Source organism: Notamacropus eugenii, chromosome 1, assembly GCF_028372415.1.
Source record: "Notamacropus eugenii isolate mMacEug1 chromosome 1, mMacEug1.pri_v2, whole genome shotgun sequence".
Classification (NCBI taxonomy): Eukaryota; Metazoa; Chordata; class Mammalia; order Diprotodontia; family Macropodidae; genus Notamacropus; species Notamacropus eugenii.
Genome location: NC_092872.1, coordinates 497,571,701 through 497,595,530, shown reverse-complemented (window position 1 = coordinate 497,595,530; position 23,830 = coordinate 497,571,701). Strand labels below are relative to the sequence as shown.

Below are 23,830 nucleotides of genomic sequence, written 5' to 3'. Positions count from 1 at the left end.
ACCTGTCTTGGGCATGGAGTCAGGAGGAAAGAAGCAGACTAGGGCTTTAATACAGAAAGGAGAACTGGTAGGTACTTGGAATGCTACAGTATAGCAAGCACAGGTCATCAACAAAGATGACAAATAACGAGAGACAGCTCTGAGACAAGCCTCCTCTGGTGGCAGAAGAAGCCATCACAGCAGGCCAGACCAAGGACAAATCTCAGGTCTTCCCCATAGCTTCTGTGACCTAAAAAAAAGTACTATGGATGAGATCAGGATAAAGTGGACTTCTGCACCTCCCAGCACCGCCTATGCCCATGAGTGCCTGCTGCTGAAAAAAACACCTGCCATCACCTGAAGCTAGGTGAAGCATGGTGCAGGCTGCCATCATTTGAAACTAGGTGAAGTGTGGTACAGGCTGAAGGCTACCAAGCCTGGAAGTGAAGAAAGACTGTAACAGAGAGGATAGAAGATTGAGAAATCAGTTGTATGAAGAGAAAGACAACTTCTGGACATATGTTGTGATTAGTGTGTGTGTGTTTGTCCTTCGTTGCCAAAGAAGACCATGCCATCAGAGAAATAATGACATGACTTGCACGCAACTTTGTTTTGAGTAAAGGAGGGCTGTGCAGGTCACCAGCCTCACTTCTCCTCCAGAGTCATCTGAATCCAGTGACCAGATATTCATCAGGTTAACTGGAGATGACCCAGGATGAGGCAACTGGGGTTAAGTGACTTGCCCAAGGTCACATAGCTAGTGAGAGTCAAGTGACTAAGGTGAAATTTGAACTCAGGTCCTCTTGACTCCTGCACTGGTGCTCTATCCACTGCACCACCTAGCTGCCCCCATTGTGATTAGTAAAGACAAAAGGTAATATGGAAGAGAAGATAGGGTTAGATCCAAGATCAAATAGTCCAAGGAGGAAATGAACATATGTTGTCTGGAGATCAGGCTAAAGGGACCAATACCAAAATAATATGGAAGGTCTGAGTTTTGCACAGATCTTACAAAATTTTCAGCCCTTAGTTTCCTGTATTCATGTCTGTGTTTTTATGTTTGACTGCATGAGATCAGCCCTGCCTTTCAATCTCTCTTCAAGTGGATGCTGCTGGACAGCTCTCACTGACCCTGACAGAATCACTTTCTAAGAAAGTAACAGTAACTGAGTAGTGGCAGGCATCTCCTGCGCAAAAGTGTATGCCCTCCTTCCAAGATTTGTATAGTAGAGGATTGAATTACCATTCATAATGGCCTGGGTAGTGAGCTGTAGTGGAAAGTATGCTGGGCTTGGAATTAGGAGAGTCTTAATTTTAAATCCCACTACCAGAATTTATTAGATATGTGACTATGAGCAAATTGTTTTAACCTCTCAGAATCTCACTTTCTTCATATGTAAGATAACAAAATAGCTGTACCTATCTTGAAGTTTTGTTTTGAGGAGTATCACTGTCATCTGGAAAGATGAAAAAGATGGGTCAAAATCAATGGGCATGATGGTATATGCTTGTGGTCCCTTCTGCTGAATTGTAGTAGGGCTAAAGCTGATTGAGTAGTCATAATACCTCCAGCAACAACATAGTGAACCCCAGGGACTAGGGAGCTATCAGGCTACCTAAGGTGATGTGAACAACCCTGGTTGGAAAAAATAGCAGAACCAGGAGAACTTTGTGCACAGCAACGAGTGTGCGAGAGTTTTTTCTGGTAGACTTGGAATTTTGCAATAACACAAGAACTTATTTTTTAAAAAAAATCCCAATGGTGGTTTTCTAAGGCAAAATGCCTTCCACACTCAGAGAAAGAAATATGGAAGTCATTCACAGAATGTAGTAGATCATGTTTGTGTGTGTGTGTTTTTTTGTGTATCAGGTTTTGATTTGTTATACGATTTCTTCCATTTATTTTAGTTCAACTACATAGCATGACTATAGTGAAAATGTACTCAATAGGAAAGTATATGTAGAATCTATACAGAATTGTATGCTGTCATGGGGAGGGAGGGGGGTAGTGAGGGATAGGCTTGGGGGGGAGATAAAATCTTAATTTTATGGCAATGATTATAAAACATTAAATAATAATAATGATAAAATTAAATTTAAAAAAAATAACAGATTAAAGTTTCCATAAGCAGCATAGATATTCCATAGGCAGGATGGAGAGCTGGTCTGGAGTCAGGAAGACTCCACTTCCTGATTTCAAATCTGACTTCAGACACTTACTAGCTGTGTTACCCTAGGTATGTCAATTAATTCTATTTCATCATCTATAAAACGAGCTGAAGAAGGAAATGGCAAATAACTCCAGTATCTTTGCCAAGAAAACCCCAAATGGGGGGCAGAGCCAAGATGATGGAATAGAAAGACTCAGATACGCTAGCTCCAAACCCACTGCCCATAAAATATCTGTAAAAAAGATTCTGGAGCAACAAATTCTGGAGCAGGAGAAGCCACAGAACAACGGAGTGTAAGAGATTTCTGTTCCAGACAGACCTGACGCGAAAGGTCCGTCGCATCCCAGACTGGGAGCCCAGCCCAGCCCTACCTTGGCCATGGCACCTGAGGGGAGCAGATCCGAGCAGGCTTCAGGGACAGAATCTCCAGTGGCCGTGCGGGTCCCTCCACCCACAGGTGACAAGGGTCAGTGAGAGAGTCTTTTTGGGTGGCCAACAGGGGAGTGGGGTGTCCCCGTGGCTCGGGCCCCCTTGGGAGGCAGCAGCAGAAGCAGGAGCAGACTGGGGGTCCCCAAGCAGGCAGGAGCCGGGATCCATTGTTGAAGGTCTCTGCATAAACCCCCTGAGGGAACTGAGCCCGTGAGGCAGCCCTGCCCCTACTTGCGTACCTGAACTTGATCTCACACTGAATAGCAGCCCTGCCCCTGCCCAAAGCCCTGAGGCTGGGAAGCAGCATTTGAATCTCAGACCCCAAGCACTGGCTGGGAGGATCCAGAGGCAAAGTGGGTGTGAAGAGAATATTCAGAAGTCAAGTCACTGGCTGGGAAAATGCCCAGAAAAGGGAAAAGAAATAAGACTATAGAAGGTTACTTTCTTGGTGAACAGGCATTTCCTCCCTTCCTTTCTGATGAGGAAGAACAATGCTTACCATCAGGGAAAGACATAGAATTCAAGGGTTCTGTATCCCAGCCCACTCAATGGGCTCAGGCCATGGAAGAGCTCAAAAAGGATTTTGAAAATCAAGTTAGAGAGGTGGAGGAAAAACTGGGAAGACAAATGAGAGACATGAAGTCAAAGCATGAACAGCAGGTCAGCACCCTGCTAAAGGAGACCCAAAAAAATGCTGAAGAAAATAACACCTTGAAAAATAGGCTAACTCAATTGGCAAAAGAGGTTCAAAAAGCCAATGAGGAGAAGAATGCTTTCAAAAGCAGAATTAGCCAAATGGAAAAGGAGATTCAAAAGCTCACTGAAGAAAATAGTTCTTTCAAAATTAGAATGGAACAGATGGAGGCTAATGACTTTATGAGAAACCAAGAAATCACAAAACAAAACCAAAAGAATGACAAAATGAAAGATAATGTGAAATATCTCATGGGAAAAACAACTGACCTGGAAAATAGATCCAGGAGAGACAATTTAAAAATTATGGGACTACCTGAAAGCCATGATCAAAAAAAGAGACTAGACATCATCTTTCATGAAATTATCAAGGAAAACTGCCCTGAGATTCTGGAATCAGAGGGCAAAATAAGTATTCAAGGAATCCACTGATCACCACCTGAAAGAGATCCAAAAAAAGAAACTCCTAGGAACATTGTGGCCAAATTCCAGAGTTCCCTGGTCAAGGAGAGAATATTGCAAGCAGCTAGAAAGAAACAATCAAGTATTGTGGAAATACAATCAGGATAACACAAGATTTAGCAGCTTCTACATTTAGGGATCGAAGGGCATGGAATAGGGTATTCCAGAAGTCAAAGGAACTAGGACTAAAACCAAGAATCACCTACCCAGCAAAACTGAGTATAATACTTCAGGGGAAAAATTGGTCTTTCAATGAAATAGAGGACTTTCAAGCATTCTTGATGAAAAGACCAGAGCTGAGAAGAAAATTTGACTTTCAAACACAAGAATGAAGAGAAGCATGAAAAGGTAAACAGCAAAGAGAAGTCATAAGGGACTTACTAAAGTTGAACTGTTTACATTCCTACATGGAAAGACAATATTTGTAACTCTTGAAACTATTCAGTATCTGGGTACTGGGTGGGATTACATACACACACATGCACACGCACATGCACACACACATAGAGACAGAGTGCACAGAGTGAATTGAAGAGGATGGGATCATATCTTAAAAAAATGAAATCAAGCAGTGAGAGAGAAATATATTGGGAGGAGAAAGGGAGAAATGGAATGGGGCAAACTATCTCTCATAAAAGAGGCAAGCAAAAGACTTATTAGTGGAGGGAAAAAGAGGGGAGGTGAGAGAAAAACATGAAGTTTACTCTCATCACATTCCACTAAAGGAAGGAATAAAATGCACACTCATTTTGGTATGAAAACCTATCGTACAATGCAGGAAAGTGGGGGTTAAGGGGATAAGCAGGGTGGGGGGAAGGATAGAAGGGAGGGCATGGGGAGGAGGGAGCAATTTGAGGTCAACACTCATGGGGAGGGACAGGATCAAAAGAGAGAATAGAAGTAATGGGGGACAGGATAGGAGGAGGGAAATATAGTTAGTCTTATACAACACGACTATTATGGAAGTCATTTGCAAAACTACACAGATTTGGCCTATATTGAATTGCTTGCCTTCCAAAGGGAAGGGGTGGGGAGGGAAGGAGGAAGACAAGTTGGAACTCAAAGTTTTAGGAACAACTGTCGAGTACTGTTCTTGCCACTAGGAAATAAGAAATACAGGTAAAGGTGTATAGAAAGTTATTTGGCCTTATAGGACAAAAGAGAAGATGGAGACAAGGGCAGAGAGGGATGATAGAAGAGAGAGCAGATTGGTGATAAGGATAATTAGAATGCTCGGTGTTTTGGGGTGGGGAGAGGGGACAAAAGGGGAGAAAATTTGGAACCCAAAATTTTGTGAAAATGAAAGTTAAAAGTTCAATAAATTAATTTTAAAAAACCCAAATGGGGTCTCAAAGAGTTGGATATAATTGAAAACTGCCCAACAACAAAGTTACAATGACCATCAGTCATTGAATAAATAGATAAAATTCTTATAGTAGGTGAAAGGTTATGCAAGATGACCTCTCAGGTCCTTTCTACCTCTTAGATTCTTTAGCTAGACGTGCCAACTGGATCTAAATGGCAACTGTTTAAATGCTGCTTATAGCATCATAGTTTGTCCTGGATTTCAGATTCATCTTTTGGTCTTCCCTGTCCTTCATCCACACATGCACTCAATTACCAAATTCTCTACTTCTGATATCTCTCATAACTTTTCTCTGTACTTCAGAGAACCCACTGCAACTATCCTGGGTTCTAGTTCAAGCATTCACCTCTTCTCACCAAACTTCATCTAATCTAACAAATCTTCATGCATCCTACCAGTCCTTTCTCCACTTTAGCCTTCCTATTGCTGCTAGGATGGTCTTCCTAATAAACCAACATGATCATGTCCACTACTCAAAGACCTTCTCTGTTTTACCAAATAAACTTGAAACTTTTAAAACTGGCATTCAAGTCTTTCCACAGTCTGGCTCCAACCTACCTGGCCAACTGTACCTCATCCTATTTCCCTGTACCTATTCTATATTATAACCAAACTGGACTAGTCTCCTTTCTCCATTTTTATTTTATGTCTGTGCTTTATTCCATCTCCCTGTGATTGGAATAGAAAACCAACACCTCTCCCTCATCTCCACATGCTCCAGTCCTTCATCTTCTAGGTCCAACTCAGTTGCCCTTCCTCCCTGACCTTTTCTTTGATGCCCCAGTTGACAGTGATCTCTCCCTCTTTATGGCACTTTACCTTTGTTCTTTTCTCATTTTACCTCAGTCTTTTGTATACATGTCTGTATTCTCCTAAACCCCTCAAAGGCAGAGACTTCTCATTTTTTTTTCCATTTTTATGTCCCTAGCACCCAGCTCAAAGCCTTGCATGTAGTTGATGCTCCATAAATGTTTTTTATATTGAATTGAATCCGAAAGTCAAGAATCAAGGGAGATAGTGAATCATCTGATCTTATCCTAACTATCTCATTGCATCTCCTACTGCTGTCTAGTGCATACTCTCCACTCTAGTTAAGCTAGGCTCCTTACTGTGCTCCAAACTCGAGTCTCTGAGTCCTTGGTTATGATCTTCTCCCAGTTTGAATATCTTTTCTTTCCCCTCCTTTCCATCTACTTAACTTCTCACCCCTTGAGGAAACCAAGAGTGAAGACAATGGACTGCCTAGGACAAAGAATAAATGGGGGGAAATTATGGAAGCTAAGGTCAGACTGCAGATGATCTTGAATACCAGACCTTTGCCTTGAATCTCATGAATAGCCATTGGAGATTTGGGGCCAAGGACATGACACAGTAAAAAGTGGTAGATTAGGAAAATTAGTCTAACTATAGTGGGCAGGATGAGTTGTAGAGGGAGAGATGGGAGGTGGGGGAGTTATGTAGGTGGGCTGTTGCCAGTTAGGAGAAGGGATGAATGTGAGAGACATTTCAAAGAACATATAAAACATGGTGGCTGCGATAAACATTATGCCATTAATTTAAGAGATGCCCCAGCTGGTAAGGAAAAGCTGAAGAATCTTTTTTTCAAATGTGTGGTTTGAGTGACTGATCTTAAAAAAAAAAAATCATTGCTGTGCATCCATAACTATCCTTTCTGGGAGCTTAGTTTTTGGAGATCATCTAATTATTTCCATAACCTTTGTGAACAAGGCTCTGGTATAAGTTTTTTTGTTCTATATGTAAAAACTCCTGTTTGCTTCCTGGCAGATGTGTTGCTCTTTATGCTGTTGTGACAAGAAACCTTCACAGATATTCACATATTTAACAATCAATGGAAATGCTGATGGCTGATGACCAAGGAAGGTTGTACTGATTAGGAGCATTTTTCACACTGTTCAGGCGGTTGGAGAGAAAAGCATATGAAAAGTTCTGGAAATCTGCATCAGAGTTCCCATTAAGGAGCCTTTTATAGTCTCATTGGTTTGAACCTTGGCTAAGCAATGAATCACCCAAATCTTTCTGGCTTTCAGTTTTACTTAAATAAGAAGACAGCTGTAACATAGTGAATTAGGAGTCAGGACATCTGGGTTGTAGTTTTGTCTTGACCGTAGCTTTATTATGCGACCTTGGGTAAATCCCATTCCTTTTCTGGGCCTTAGTATCCCCATCTACAAAAAGAATTTGATTGCTAAAACCAGCATAGGGAACTCCATGTGAGGGACTTTCTCTACCACCTTTCTGAAGGTCAGCACCTTTCTGCAACTTTCATTGTTAGACATATAGAGAGGAGCTTTCCCCCCACATATGGCATGGGGATATCATTGCATGACTCAGCGAGGCAGAATAGACATCTCTAGCCTTTTCTCTCCCTTTCCTTCTTCAAGGGAGACTTTAATTCCTTCCAGGAAGGGAAGCAGGAGATTGGGTCCAGAAGCTTGGCCACTATGTTCTCATCAGAGAGAGGAAGGAGAATTATATCTCTTTGTCCCCTTAAATATTGTTAGTCTAGGAGATGTAATTTTCAGGTTCATGCTGAACATTCAATTGCTGCTTATTATTGAAGAGAAGGCATGCATCATTTCCAAGGCTTGACTCCCTTCTTATCAAATACCTCTTCTACAAAGAGCAAACATAGTAAATGTCAAAAGAACTCATTTATCCAAGTTGAGAACAAACAGAAATCAGAAACGCAGGCATAGGAGAATATATGCCAGATAATGCAGAGTGAAGGAGTTCTCCCATTGAAAGCTAGGTAACTCAGCTCAACCAAGAGAAAGAATCCCAGATCTCACCAAAGGGGAAGTACCCTGAAGTCTCTAGTGTAGCAAGGTGGGGATAGGGACATGACACAGACTGTTACCTCCTCTCATGTCATCTTCTTCCCAATCTTTTCCTTCAACAACCCAAAGTAGGACTGGCATCATCCATCTTCTCTCTTGAAGCTGGAAGCCTGAAGCAGAATCTCCTGAGCAAAAGAGAGTAAACTTCTCCTCTTGCCCACTCTCAACAACTCTGCTTCACCCCTCACTCACACAGACTCAGGGCATTGATCTCCACCAATGAAGAGAGAGTCCCATACCAGTGTGCCTTGGAACTCAAGTTACAGACAGTTGCCTGAAGGTACTGAGAAATTAATGACTTGCCGAGGGTCCAAGATGGGAATATCAGAGGTGGGAACTTGAATCTATGTCTTCCTTACTCCAAGACCAGCTCCCTCTCCATGACCTCAGCATGCTTTGCACTTTAGCTCTACAATTTTATCCATCTTTAATTTTCCCATGAATTTCAATGAATAGCATATTACAAATGATGTGAGATTATGTACCTGTGATATACGAAGGGGACAGTAGAAGATGTTGCTTGTAAATGTTTACTTGCAGATTGCTTTACACCAAAAGAGCCAACTGATCTAAAATCCCTAAACTGAATCAGAAATATCAAATTTTAGGGTTATGAGTAACTTCCCAGGCATCTAGGCCAAAAAAATAACCAAGAAGAACCCTTTCTCTAACATACACAAGCATTCACCCAACTCCTGCTTGAAGACTCCCCGTGAGAGAACAATTATTAGCAAATTTATTAATCCAGTTCATATCCCTCCTTCTACCATTAACCACAATGATGTACAGATTTGAGCTGACATGTCTTCTACTTCTCAGTTTATCATAGCGCTCAGTGCCTATTACGAGCAGATGAGGTATGTAAATCTCACTAGATATATAATCGTAGATGTACAACCTAAAGGAACCTTGCAGGTCACTGAATCCAGCTTCCTAGCAAGGACTCAGACTCAGTCAGTATTCTTCTATAATAACAGCTGAAATCAAAGTATCTAAAAAATGATCTAAAAAATGTCCCATGATCTTAAAGGGTGTACTTATTTCTCCATTTGAGAGGTGTATGCCAGATGTATGCCATATGTTTCTATAGATGGCATTCTATACTATAGAGGGAGTAAATACTATAAGCAATTTAATGAGGTTGAAGGATAAATCTTTTGTTTAGAACTTTGATTATGGCTCCTTGAAAAATACGAACATGCCCACTGACACCTCATTTGGAACTTTGATCATATCTGCCATGATGGGGTTTGATACCACCCTTGATGTGGTTACTTGTATTGACACATTAATACCTCACAGAAGATGATTGATTAAGTTCTGGTATACCAGGTTGTTTTACTGGGTCACTATTGTAAAATACTCAGGAGAATGGGAGGAATCAAGTCTGTAGCCATCCTAAGTCCTCCAAGATTGTCTCAATAACAGGGTGACACTTGGTGGTGAGGGGTTGGAAGGGATGGAGAAGATGGGACTCACCAGAGAAAGGGAGATTCTCTTATTTGTTCATGGTCTCCTACTAATCCTTTGTGTTTTTCATCATGTGTCTCTATGGGGTGAAATAAAGGCTTTCTTCTATATAATACATAGTTAGCCTTAGTGCTTGCATAGATGAGGGCTCTTTTACCCATATCTCTAGAAAATTAAATAGGAGCCATATTCTGATATTCGGGAGGTGTGGGGGAGAGAACCTGAAAGGGAGCAAAAAGCAAATTCTGAGTTTCCTCTGGAAAATTCTGTCTAAGTGACAAAGCAAAGTGTGATTTATGTAAAGCCCCCAAGATTGAACCTGTCTGTGTAAGCCCAAAGTATAAGATTGAGGACATAGGATATGGCCACACACACATACATACACACATATTTGTGTATGTATGTATATATGTGTGTGTTTGCAGATAGATATAGTTTATTTCAATCTTAACAGTGTGAGGAAGTTAGGTCAAGCATTTGAGCAGTGGGAAGGTGAGAGGAGTCAGTTCAAACCTGTGATTTCATCAGAGTAAGGTGTTCCTAACATAGAAACTCCCTTAAATCCTATCAGCAACTTTTCTGAAATTTATAGGCTGAGTGTTGTCTAGGACAGAGCAGTTAAGTGACTTGTCTAGGGTCATACAGTTACTAATTAGAGGAGGTAGGATTCAAATCTGGGTCCTCTGATTTTCAGTTTAGTATTCTTCCCAATTTTAGAATCATAACTACAGGAGGGCTACTAAGGCTTTGGCCAAGGACAAGAACATTTGTCCTAGGGAGGGAAATTCAAATGGCCATTGACAAGTAATTATGTTTCTCAGTGGAAGAAGATATGTGCAAGGCCGGGTATCAGAATGGGTTGGAACCTGAAGATCTATGGCTGCTGGTGAGAGATTAAAAGGATGGTAAAAAAATGGGAACAGACATTCACTGATAGAACATCATCTTGTTACTATTATCTTTAGTGAGAGGCCTAGGCTAGCTGAACTCAAGCTCTGCTCTGGTCCTGGACTGGCCCAGGAATCCAAACCCCACAGTGTCAACATAAGTGGTCCCAGGAGAGGGAGCTGCTCAGGATATCAATTCTGTCTTGTGTAGGATTCCATTCTTGAGTGGTGGTAGGGAATGTGGGGGGATGTGAAGAGGACAGTGGGAGGAGGGCAGAAAGGTAGGGCAGGAGAAGAGACCCCTTCAGGAGGCCCTTGTATTCCTGAGGATTCCCCTGCTTCATTGATCCTGGGGCTCTGATTTGCCCCTAACTTGTTGCCCTCTTGAACATCTCAAACTTTCCCAGTGCTCTGAACTCAGGTGCTAGCCAGAAAGGGAAGGCTGAAAGTTCTATTGAAGGGATCACTCTTAAGAGGGAGCACTTTAGGGATGCAGAGCCTTGTAGAGCTCAGACTGCCCGAGGAAGGAGAAAATACTTCTCCCAGCAGGAATTCTCTGCAGTTTCTGAACATAGTCCTCCACAGCAGAAAGGGAGGAGGGTGGAAGGGAGGAAATACAAAGCACAGCAAGGCAGCAAGGAGAGCTAGAATCAAAGCCATTTCTGGGAACGCTTCTACTTCACTCATGTCTAGGCCTTTTCTTCACCCTGAAGCTTTGTTCTCCCAGATTACTTAAACTTTGCCCATAAGTGAAGGGATGTCTGGGTTGATGGCTAGAATGCATCTAGAAGGAATAAAGCTGCCCACCCCCACTCCATTTTCTTCTAAGTTGTTTAACTTGAGTTGTGACACCAGGGACCAATGCTCTACAAAAGTCAATGGCTCCAGGACCTTTTGTCACCATGCCACAAAGAAGATCAAATTTCAACAACCTGACTGAAAACACAAGACATTCTCAGGAAAATGGAATGTTTGTTCCTGTTCTGACACTAACTCTGGGTGTCTTTCTCTGTAAAGTGTCGGGGTTGGACAAGGTGATCCCGAAGGTCCCTGCCAGTTCCAATCCAGCTCCAATTAGAATCAATTCCATGACGTGGGAGATTCTGGCAAATAACTACCCTGCCATGGCACATCTGCATCAAAGAAAGTGCTATGCTCTATGAGTGAAGCAAAACTGCAGCAGCTCAAAAGAAACAGAAGATGTGCAAATTTAGAGACATTTCTACCCCAAATGTTCATGTGGACTATTTGTGACCAACCTGTGGTAGAGTATTCTCTGTGCTCATACTCATCTGATCAGCCACAGTTGATCTCATTGTACTTTGACTCCAACATAGTGACATCATTTTGGTCCTCTTCAAGAACAAAGAGCAACAACCAATCAACCAGGCTCCAACAGTCCATGAACCTATGAGATTGGGTTTAGGTGACACCTGATACTACCTCAGCTCAATCTCAAATTCTGGCAGAGGAAAGAGCCTTCCTCTGTGACCTTGAGATCATCTCCCCTCTCTGTAGCCGCAGTTTGCTCCTTTGTAAAATCAAGAAGTCAGACTAGGTGATCTCTAGAGTCTCTTTCAGCTCTACCATGATACTTTTGAGAGTTTGACTAGGTTACTTTAAATTCTCTTTCAACCCCCTCTCCAAAATGCACCTATCTGTTCAATGTAAGGGTTACCACTCTTTCCCTCTAGACTCCTCCCTAGCCTACACACACACACACACACACACACACACACACACACACACACACACACACACACACGACACACACACAGACACATACATTCACACACATCCCAGTAGTCAAGTTTTTGATACAAAATGTAAAGTAACAGCTGACTTTAGCTCTAAATTACAAATAATTAGAGTGGGGTCAGGGGGCTGGATCTGGACCTAAGATCTCATCTTCATAGATAATTCCCAGTGTGGAGGTAAGTTATTTACTTATAGTCACACAGTTGGTATGTATTGGAGACAGAACTAAGATCCAGGTCTTCTTACTTCCAGTTTACTGCCTCTTCATAATCAAGAATACTTATTTTAAATAGGAAGCTATCAAATGTCCTGATACCTATAAGGTGGGGTGGTAGACAGGGTGGACAATCTTCCCAGCAGCAGCCCCATGTTATCATGGTGTCTACCCCAATTGAAACAGAAAAGGAAAAAATTCTTAGTGACATTTGCACCGCATATGTTTTACAATACTTGCCCCAGATGCAAACATTCCTAGTGATATTACCCTAACCTCTTAGAACCCTCAAATAGTATTCTAAGATGCATATGGCAGGACAGTCAACCCTAGCACTATATGATTCGATTAAGCCCTCCTTGATTATAAACCATGCTGATATTTTTCTTCTCAGAACTCTTAGACTGTTTAATGTTCAAGTCTATAATGGCACCATCCCAACCAGTCAAACATGCTGAGGCACCTTTCCATTCACTCTGTCTCTGCCTCCCTTCTCTCCACATAGAACATACATTCTCAACATTAAACCCCCAGAGATCATGCTGGACTCCATGATCTCTGAGAGAGTTAAAAAAAACAAAGCCTAGAATTGGAAGGGACCTTGGAAGCCATCTATCTAGTCTAATAGCTTCATTTTATAGGTGAAGCCAGAAATTTTAAGCAGTATGACCAATATCACGAGTTCTGCCACTGATACATGCTGACTTTTTGACCAGGAGAAGGTTACTTCATCTCCACACCAGGGATGACCTCACTGCCTCTATACCCAGGAAATCCAGGACATTTTTCACAACTCATCTAGTCATCTACTTTGCCATATGTCCTATCACTACACACATGCCACCACTACAAGTGCCATCCAGTTCTTGTTCTGGGAATATAATCAAATCAATAGTAAAATTGCTTCTGGAAAAGATGTTGCCAACTGCCCCATGGCTTTATTCACTATGTTTCTGATTTGCCAGCCCCAAATCCATTTGCCCTATATGTGTTGTCTCTCATTACAGAATATGAGCTCTTTGAAGAAAGGGAATCCTTTTTTAAAAAAATTATCTCCAACACTTAGCGTAATGCCTGGCTAGAATTAGCCACTTAAAATGCTTTTTCATTCATCCACTGATTGAACCTAAGTAGAGAAGGGAAGCAGCTAATACACTGACACTATAAAAGAATGGTGCCTCCAAAGGAGATGAACTCTATTGCACCTGTTCTTTGGTCAATTTCCTCCATATTGTATCTGACAAACAGTACATTGACTTATCACTTCTTCTTCATTCCCTTACCCCCATTTCCAATCAGGTTTCTTACTTGTCTTACTCTTTGGACATAGTGGCATAAGCAAATTCCTTGGCTTCATTACTCAGTCAACTTGAATTACCCCCTTTTGGTCTCAAGGTAGTAATAAATGAGCTTAGGGGTGACCCGGTAGTATGGATGTGCTTAAGGAGTGGTCTGATGTGCTTGGGTGTGTTGGCATACATTCTACGAAAATTTATGCCTGATAGAAGCCTTCTCAGAGCTCCCATATGGAAAAGGAACTGTATTTTTTCTGTTGGTTCCAGAAGGCACAACAAGGAAGAGAATATTGACTTAACATAAAGGAAAAAATTTCTTACAGCTAGTTATCCAAAAAGATAATGAGTTAACCCAAAAGACTGTGGATTCCCCTCCTTGGAATTCTTCAGAGGCTGGATGATCACTTGTCAGGTATATTATGGTAGGGATTCCTTTCAAATATGGGTTGTATTAGATGGTGATTGCGGTCTTTTCTAACTCAGAAATTCTGTGAGTGTAGAATGTCAAAACTAGAAGGGAACTGAAAGATTATCTAAAGTGGATTATCTCCTTGTAGATGAGGAAACCAAAGCCCATAGAGAGGAAATGACTTGTTCAAGATCACACAGCTAGTCAATGGCAGAGAAAGACTAGAATTCAGGTCTCCCAACCCAGAGCCTGACATGTGGCACACAGCCTTTCTTTTGCTCTCTGTTTGCTCCATGTGTATCTTTTTCCCTCCAACTAGACAGTGAGTTTTTTGGGCGCAGGGATTTTTTTTTTTCATTTACTCCATCTTATCTTGCATAGTGGATTCTCAAGTGCCGATTGGCTATTGGGGTCATGTTTCCAAGTATAAGCAAGACAGAGAGTTCTAGCATGTACCCTCTCCTATGAAACTTACTCTCCATGGAATTACCAGCCCCACTGGTTTTAGCTCCTCCCCCTTTGCCAGTCCAGTCATCTGGTATGTGGGCAGTGTTAGCCAAGTGGAAATGAGTAATAAAATCAGGCAACAGCAGAAAGTGGCTTGTCCTCTGGTCTGTGTTGAATAAAACCCAAAGGCCCTTCTCCAAAGCTTTAAATAATACAAGGAATACTATGAATAAATCATAGCATGAAAGCAAAATGGTGTTCCAGTCTCTTTCAATTGCCCTTGGTAGGAATTGAGAGAGGTCAGGAGTGGGGGTGGGGGTGAGAACAAAGAGGACTAAAGGAAAACTGGAGACTCTACCTTTCCTCCAGAGAGCCTTCGTCCCCGGCACATAGCAACTTTGAAGGAAAATGATTAATTTCCATTTCAGCTTATCCTTACTTTAAGCCAGTCTCCCCTTTCACACGAAAAATCCAGATTTACAAACAAGATAAGGGAGAGTGAAAATCTCCTTTACAAAAACATGATTGCTTTACAAAAATATTCTTTCATTTGGGATCCTTTTAATTGGTAAGTTCCCACGCAGGCAATTTAAACATGAGACAATTTACAAAAATTGAATATACATATAGCAAAAGAGAATGCAGTGACTGATGGAGTCAATTCTCTATTTTCCAGGCACTAAATATGCTTTTAGTGGATTATTCAAGCTGCTCATTCTTTACCTAACACTTACTGGACCTTCTTTGTGTAATCCCACACTTTAGTAGATACGAGAAGGTAGAGATGAGGGAAGAAACATGTGAAAACCAAGATGAAAGGATCCACATCCCCTGTGGCACGTATTACAGGTTTAGTGTTGAGTTGCCCAAGTTATGGATGCCTAGTGATACCAGCTGATATAATTCAGATAGGTTATCCTAAACTTAGTCTGACAGTCCAGTTTTTCTCTTACTTGTTCCTCATACTCCTATGTACAATTTGGGTGAGAGGGAGCTAGCAGTGCTCTACATTAACTTGAGACATGACTTGGACAGAGGCTAGAACCCATGAATAACCCCATGTATGCCACAATGATGATGCAAGGAAGGATAGACATGCTGCAAATTTCATGGATGTATTTCTTCCACCTTACTCCTCCAATCCTAACCACCCCAGAAAGCACACAACTTAATCTCTGCTCCACCAAGCTACACTTCAAATGATAGGGTCCCTTCATCTACCACCAATTCATATACCAACTTCCTCTCCTACTCTCTTGACCCATAAAAATACCCTTACTGAAATGCCTCTCCAACCAGTTGCTCTTGTATCCACCAAAACTATGGAGGGAATTTTCTCCCTTTGGAATGCAGGACCATTGAGCATTCCTACTTCCAGACCCAAGCACTAGATACAAGAATAGCACAGATTATATTGGTTCCATAAGGCAAGTAGACACAGTGGCATAAATAAAAGTGAAGTGGTATGACTGAGTTCATTGATCTTGAGGACCCTCTGGGGATGAGAAGTGATCCAAGAGGGATGAAGCTATTCAAGAAAAGCTTTCTGAGAAAGGAAAATTGGGGGCTTTATAAGATGAACCAGCTACAAGAGGACAGAGAAGATAACAAGGTGTATTTTAAATGGATAAATGGGCTATGCAAAAACAAGAAGCTGCCTCAAGTCCTGTGATACAGTGGGTATCATGTTAGTATCCTCCTTCCAATCACTCTAGAATTGGAAAAAATACAAGCTAGATCAGAGATGCAAAATCGAGACTGGCCTAAGACAGACTGTTTTTTTGCTTCCATTTCCCCTTCTGAGTTCCTTCATCCTAAAGATATAGCATAGTCAAAGCTTGGTTCCCTGAGACTCAATGTTCCCCCCACGCCCGCCCCAAGTAATTTGTATTTTGATTCATTAAGATTTCAGAGGACCAATAATAAAGAGTGTTACACATCTCTTGACAGAGAGGTGATGAAATGTATGTGTACACACACACACACACACACACACACACACACACACACACACCCAACACACACATGCATTTTTTTTTCTTTTCATGGGGGAAAAGAGAAGTGAGAGGGAAAGAAAATAAATGCTTATTGATTGAAATATTAATTTTCAAAAGACTCCACTGACCATTCAGTACAGGTTGAACTTGAGTGTTTATCATGGGGAAGAGTCACAGAGTCAGAGGATCAGCATATGAACCCTGCTTGGGCAAATCACAAACTCTTTCATCCTCATCTGTAAAATGAAGGGGATTGGAGTAGGTCACCTCAAAGTTCCCTTCCAGCTAGAAGTCTCTTATGAGGGAGCATAGAGAGGAGTCATCGTAGCTACAGACTTCGACTCCTTTCCCACGCAGGAGCCAGAAGCACCCTGCAGCAGCTTTTAGGACAGCACATGGTTAGTCTCTTCTGGGGTAGCACTGCCATCTTGTGGTACATAGGAAACTGACATCGGTCTTGGGCACCTCACCTAGCATAGTAGGATCACAGGATTTACAGATGGAAGGAAATTCAGAGATAATCTGATCAAACACTTTCAGTTAATATATTAAGACTAAGAAGCACATACTATAGTAGTCAGTGCCATTCTTCTGACTACAATGTCGCCATACTCCTCCAATGCCTAATTTTGGCCTGGAGGTGACCCTGGGCTCTTTATTCCGTAGTTATGCTTATGAACATTAACTGTCTTTAGGCACAGGCTTTCAAATAGACTATGTGTCTACTCTCTGAGAAGCTGCTTCATTAAAGACTCAGCATCAGAAGACTGATCGCCAGAGTGGCCACAATAATTTCTGGTTCTATCTACTAAGTTGCCCAGAGTCACCTCTAGACCTATTATAGAGGACTGAGGTGGAAGGGATTCCAGTCAGTCAAAGGCTTCTTGCCATATATCCTCCACCTAGGACCTCTGCATAAAATTAGAGCCTCATTAGAGCATCATGCGATATATGATGCGGGAAGAAATACATGTGAATGGGAAATAAATAAGGGATATATGAGAAAGAGTGTAACCCGGAAGGATTACACTGATCCAGAAGGAAGGAGTTAGAATTATTAACCCTATAAAGCTTGTTCTCTCTTTTGTATTGATACACACTCTCCCTTTACTATGGGGATGTGTCTGCTTCTCAAGAATCAAAGGTGAACACCCTTCACCCTTTCTAATAAAGAAACTTTGAGACACCAGTCTTCAGAACTGAGTCTGGGCTCATTCTTTATAACAACTGACAAATCCAGTGGTCTTTTCTCAATATTGATTCTTCATGATTCCTTTTCATCACTTTCTTCTCCTGTATTTTATTCTCTACATTTTGATGATACCATTCTCTCCTGTTTCTCTTATTTTCTATCTGGTCCCTTCTCAGTGTCCTTTGGGGCTTCTTCATCCATGTCATGCTCTCTACCTTTGGACATCACACAAAGGTCTATCCCAGTGTCTCTTTTTTTTCTCTCCATATGCCTTACTCAATGATCTCATCTACTCCCAGTAGGTTCAGTTATCATATCTCTGCAGATAATTCTGAGATCTGTATCTCTAGCTGTAATTCCTCTCCTAGGCTATAGTCACAGATCTCCAACTGCCTCTTAGAAGTCATGAACTTAACACTCCCTAGGCATCTCAAACTCAACCTGTCTAAATCAGAATTCATTATAGTTTTTTCCCCAATACCCTCCACTTCCAAACTTCCTGATTGCTGTCAAAGATATCACCAACCCTCTAGTCACCCAGACTTGCAACCATGATATCAGCCTTTATTCCTCATCCACACTCATGTCATATATCTGTGCCACTGCCAAATCTTGTCATTTCTATCTTTACAGTATCTCTTGTATAAAGTCCCCTTTCTCCATTCCTATAACCACAACCTTAGAACGTCAGTCCCTCCTCACCTCTTTCCTGGACTACTGCTGTAGTGTTTTCTAACTGTTTTCTTTGTTTCAAATCTCTTCCCACTCCAAACTGTCCTCTACTCAACTTACAAGGAGATGTTTCTAAAGAGTATGCCTGACCTCCACTTTGGGGAGTGACCCAGGCCAGCCATTCTTTGCTTCTTCTGCTTCTGCTTCTCACCATGCCTCAGATGCATTTTCACTCTGGAACTTTCCTCAGCACCTGTGGCCTAATTCTGGAACATTCTCCATCCATGAAGCTCCCTCACCAATTGGTGAGTTCTTCCTGGGGCCTCCATTTTGAGGAGGATTACAGGATGACCATCCTTCATTCTTCTGCTGGGGCTACTTTTCACTCTACCATTTTCAGCCCATTACCCTCAAGCTTTCCCCTACCCATCACTTTTCAGTTCTCTTTTATGTATTATTTCCCACACACACACACACAACCATTAGAATATAAGTTCATTGAGAGCAGGAACTGTCTTACTTCTAAAGTTTGTCTTTCCAGTGATTAATGAATTCATGTTGACTGACCATATCAACACCCTGCTCAGTGTGCTCCAGTGATTCGCTTGTTCTTCCAGGATTCATTATAAAGTCTTCTATTGGGCATTTAAATGTCTTCATAACCTGGTGCCTTCATATCTTTCCATTCTTATTATATCTTGGTCCACTTTATATAGGCCTACCTGCAGTTCTTCTAGCATAACCCTCTATCTGCCCTCTATGTCCCTGGGCATTGACTTTCTTCCACGCCTGGGATGCTCTGCCTGTCTCCCTTCAGCCTCAAAACTCAGGTCTGAGCTCTCCCTCCTGCAGGAAGCCTTTCCCATTTCCTCAAGCTTCTAATATCTTATCCTTTCAGACTGCCTTCCACCCACATGATATTACATATGTGCCTAATTATTTCCATGTTGTCTCCTTCATTAGAATAAGACTTTACCAAAGATAGGACCTGTTTTTTGACTTTCTTTGTATTCTTAACACTTTGTTCAATGACTGGCACATAGTGGTGCTTAATAAATGTTTGTTGATTTTTCAACTATATCAGTGATATCAAATTCAAAAAGTAATAGGGACCACTAAGCCATAAATAAGGATCTCTGCGGGCCACATATTGACTCAGTTTTGTAATGTAATAGTACCTGTGCTTATTGCATTTTTATTTATTTTGTTAAATATTTCCCAATTAAATTTTAATCTAGGTCAGGAACACTTGGGAGTGTTGTGGGTTTCATGGGTTTCCCACAGGCCACATGTTTGACACTCTGAGCTAACAACATGCCTCTGACAACACATTTAGATCATAAATCTTAGAATTTTAGAGCTGGAAGGGATGTTAATAGGTTATCTATTACACCTCCTCTTTCTGATCCCTCCCATGCCCTCCATTTTACAGAAGAGGACATTGATGCCCAGAGGAAGGAAGTAATCTTCTCAAAGTGACATAGAAAGAAATGAATAAAAGCTTGTTGAAAAACTCACTCCCATTCTTAAAGTCACACTGCATTTATGGAAGACCCAGTATCCTTGCTTTCTCTAATCCTCCCAACTGCATCCCTTCTGTTATTTGAATTGCTTCTGAAATTCCCACTTCCTCCAGAAGCTTTTCATTGATCTAGTGAAAGTCAACACTTTCTCTGGGACTACCCTGCCTATTAAAACTTCTGTGGCTGCTCCCTACCTTGGTACTCTGTTTTGATCAGCCAACTAAAAAGGCACTCAGCCTAATGCAGATCAGACAGTGGCCCTTAGCCAATCAGTTATGCACAAGCAATTCTAGATTTGGAGTCACTTTGGATTGGAGTACCAGCTCTACCACTTACATCTATGTGACCTTGAGCAAGTCACTCCACCAATGGGGGCTTCAATCTGCTTATCTATACAATAAGGGGGCTGGAATCAATAATTTTAAGGTACTTTCAAGTTCTAATTCCCATGGCCTCTTGTTATTGGTTCAGATGCCTATCCTTCACATCAGCATGTCTCTCCAACAGCGTGGACATGGGAGCCATGTTTGGAAATTCTCTCTGGTCTGATGTCTCTGGAAACTCAGCCTATCTGATGAGGAGGAGGTAATTATGTGTTGTATTCACTGCTTTCTAGCACCCTGTGCTCCTAAGAGAATAATTTTCTATAAATAGATATCCTTCCCTTCCCCCAAACCTCAATCCTGTAGAAGATCAAATCTGAGACTGGCAGATAGACTGAAACTTTTTCAGTATCAAAAGACCATCTCTAGCTTACTTGATACTCACCTACCATCCAGATGTTCATGAATACACACACACACACACACACACACACATATATACACACACATACATATAAACCCATGCACATAGGAACATATGCATGCACACACACAGGATGTGAAATGTAAGGCATATTTATATGTGGTCATGGGATTAGCTGTTCAGCAGAAATCAGCACTTTAATATCCAAATGAACGTTATCTCCCTTGAAATCATCCCAGTGTGTGGTTGAATACACATTCCAACAGGGTTGTTGCCAGTCAGAACAAATTTGGATTCTTATTTAAGTATATTTTTTTCCTTAATGAAAGAGGAATGGTGCTTGATGAGCCAGAATGGGGAAAAGGCAAGAAAAGAGAGGAGGAAGCAAGGGGAACTAGCAATGGCATGCTGTGGGTTGCTACATCCTGCTGGGAGTGGGAGGACTTTAAGGTTGCTCTTCCTCTTCTGACAACATTGCATAGTGAGTGCTGATGTAGCACCAGAAGGTCCCATCACTCCTGCTGATGCCTGAACCAAAGACCCAGCATAGTTTTGTGTTCTTCCAGATCTTCCACCACCTACTTGGGAGGAATGAATGAATGAGTGTAAACATATATTAAGTACTTACTACATGCCAAGCACTGTGCAAGCACTTGGAATACATACAGAGAAGTGATACAGTCCCTATTCTCAAGGAGCTAACATTCTGATTGATGGAGACAACACATATAGGAGAATTCAGTTGTAGGTTTGATGTTTTGACTTTGGTCCAAGGGTCCGTAGGATGAATTGGCAGTTCAGATTCCTATGGGTCTGAAAGATATTATAGCATATTGTATAATAAAGTCCAGACAAATTATGATATGCTGATTATCTATTCATCCAAGCCATGTAAGTGGTCATGCCCATCTAGCAAGTAGAGCAAGGGCTCTGTATTCTTTACTGCAGGGGTAGAAGTAGAGGGATTAATGTCCAGCCAAGAGGTGGAAAAGGGGATAGGTTTCCCACAGTGCCTGCTCCTGTTGGACCCTTCAAAATCCATCTTAGATGACTGGGGGACTAGCATGATGAGGCAGGATTGGGGGAACCCCTGGCATCTACTTATGCTAGACCTTCCAGGTGGGATGTGAGCCAGTGGGTGGGAGGGCACAGATAAGACACAGGAAAGGCACCTGCAGTGTCTTCTCCTCCTAGGCCTTAGAGATGAGATCTGGGCCAGCTCAATGAAATCTATATAGTGCAGAATTGGCTTCCAGGTCTTGAAGGCAATGGTGTTTCTGTGGTGATAGGCAAGGACTATCTCCCCCTAATACATCTCCTCTGGATTGAGTTGCTTTGAGATAGTTCCCTAGATTCTTGCCCCTCCAATCATCTGAATGTTCAAATGAGGTTGGGGGAGAGGATAGTGAAAAATCTTGACCTTGGGATATCACCAAGTAAACCCTAGGTGGTGGCTATGGAAGCCAAATGGAGCGTAATATTTTGAAGCTACTCCCAAGACTGAACCTGGTCCATGCTAGGGTAGAGCTGGTACATAGGCTACAAAGGCTACCTACATTTGCTGTGTTTTTAAATATTACTATGTTTTACTTTTTAATCTAAGGAATATGTTTTCTTTATTATGATTGAGATATCAGTGAGTGTTCATGGATAGAACTAAGCAGGAGTTTCCAGTGGGACCAGGGCTAAGCCAATGTAGAGTATTTCCAAGTAGTATCTTAGGGAATAACAATCTTGGGGAGATTGCCCATAAACCCCTCAAGAATCTATTTTACAAGTATACTCAAAGACAGTAAAGCTTTGCCAAATAAGAAAGTAACTGAATTTTTTTCAAACTGTCAGATATGTTTAGGAATAAAGTCAAGGGAGTAAGTCAGAGAGGGGAATCATGGTAGAGAATCCCCATTGGAGATCAACCAGAAGTGTAGCCATCAAGTCATGAGATTGATTTCCTCATGTGGCTTGTGTAATGACTCTGAAGGCCAATCTCAGAAAGACTTCAAACATATTTTGAGCAATGGCAGCCTCCCTGAAATAAGTATGCGGGCTCCCCGCAGACCACTTGGAATGGAACTGACTTCTTTTAGGGTCTAAGTTTTTGGTGTTTAATGATGATAATAATTGATGATGTTTACATGGTATTTTAAAGTTTTCAAGGTAATTATATGTATTGTCTTTCTAGATGCTATATCTATTACCATCCTCTTCTTACAGACATGGAAACTGAGGCTGAGAATTATTAGGTTTATACATCTATGAATCTGACTCTGAATTGGAACCCAGTCCAAGTCCATCATCCTATTCTCTACTCCAGAGGTGACAAGCACAAGCCCAGCAGGCCGCATATAGTCCACATTACTCCCAAGTGTGGCCCAAACCAGATTAAAATGTAATTGGGAAATATTTAACAAATTAGATAAAAATACAATAAACCATAGGTGATATTACATTTTAAAACTAAGTCAACATGTGTCCCACAGGGATCTTTATGTTTGGTTTGGTGGCTTCCATTTCTATTTGAGTTTGTCACCACAAAGCATTATTCTACCTAGATGACTCATGGTAAGCCATTTCCCACTAATCTAGACTTTTCTCTTTCTAACCTCCATCTAATGACTCCCTCAGTGCCTTTGCTCTGGCATCTGCATGCATACTCAAGCACTATTCAATAAATCCTAGAGTCAGGAAGACCCAAGTTCAAATCCAACTTCAGACAATCATGAGACTTGGCCAAGTCATTTAACCTCTAAAGCCTCCATTTCCTCATCTGTATAATAAATAGTAAAACTGGAATAATGATAGTATCTACTTCATGAGGTTATTGTGAGGTTCACAAAAGAACTTCAAATATAGACTTTTTCTACCTGGCTATGTAGCCAGGTATGGCAGCATATGTCTGGAATCCCAGCTATCAGGGAGGCCAAGGCTGGAAAATCTCTTGCATTCCAGAGTTCTACTATGTGGTGGGCTAAGCCAATCATGCTTTGGCACTAAATTCAGTGTTAATATGGTGAACCCCCAGGAGCAGAAGACCATTAGGTTGTCTACGGAGAATCAAAGATAGAATTTGTCAAAGCCCTCATGGCCATTTGTAGTGGGATTGGTCCTGTGAGTAGCCCTTGTACTTCCATCCTGGGTGATATGGTGAGATCAAGTATTTTTAAGTGCTACATAAATGCTGGCTATTATTATTAAATCTCTATTGTGTGTGAAACACTGACCTTGAGAGGTAGCAGTGTTTAGCTAAGGGAAGTGACTTTC

At 41.5% G+C, this 23,830-nt stretch overlaps 1 long non-coding RNA gene across 2 annotated transcripts in view; it reads left to right on the top strand.

Moving 5' to 3' along the window:
* The window catches only part of LOC140519843 (uncharacterized), a 51,155-nt gene that overhangs the window by 13,777 nt on the left and 13,548 nt on the right, over positions 1-23,830 (top strand). The window contains exon 2 of one of the 2 annotated variants that reach the window (XR_011972300.1): positions 20,294-20,407. The exons of the other annotated variant lie outside the window; for it this stretch is intronic. This is a non-coding gene — a long non-coding RNA (uncharacterized lncRNA). The remainder of the gene's footprint in view (positions 1-20,293; positions 20,408-23,830) is intronic. 2 annotated transcript variants of the gene reach the window in all.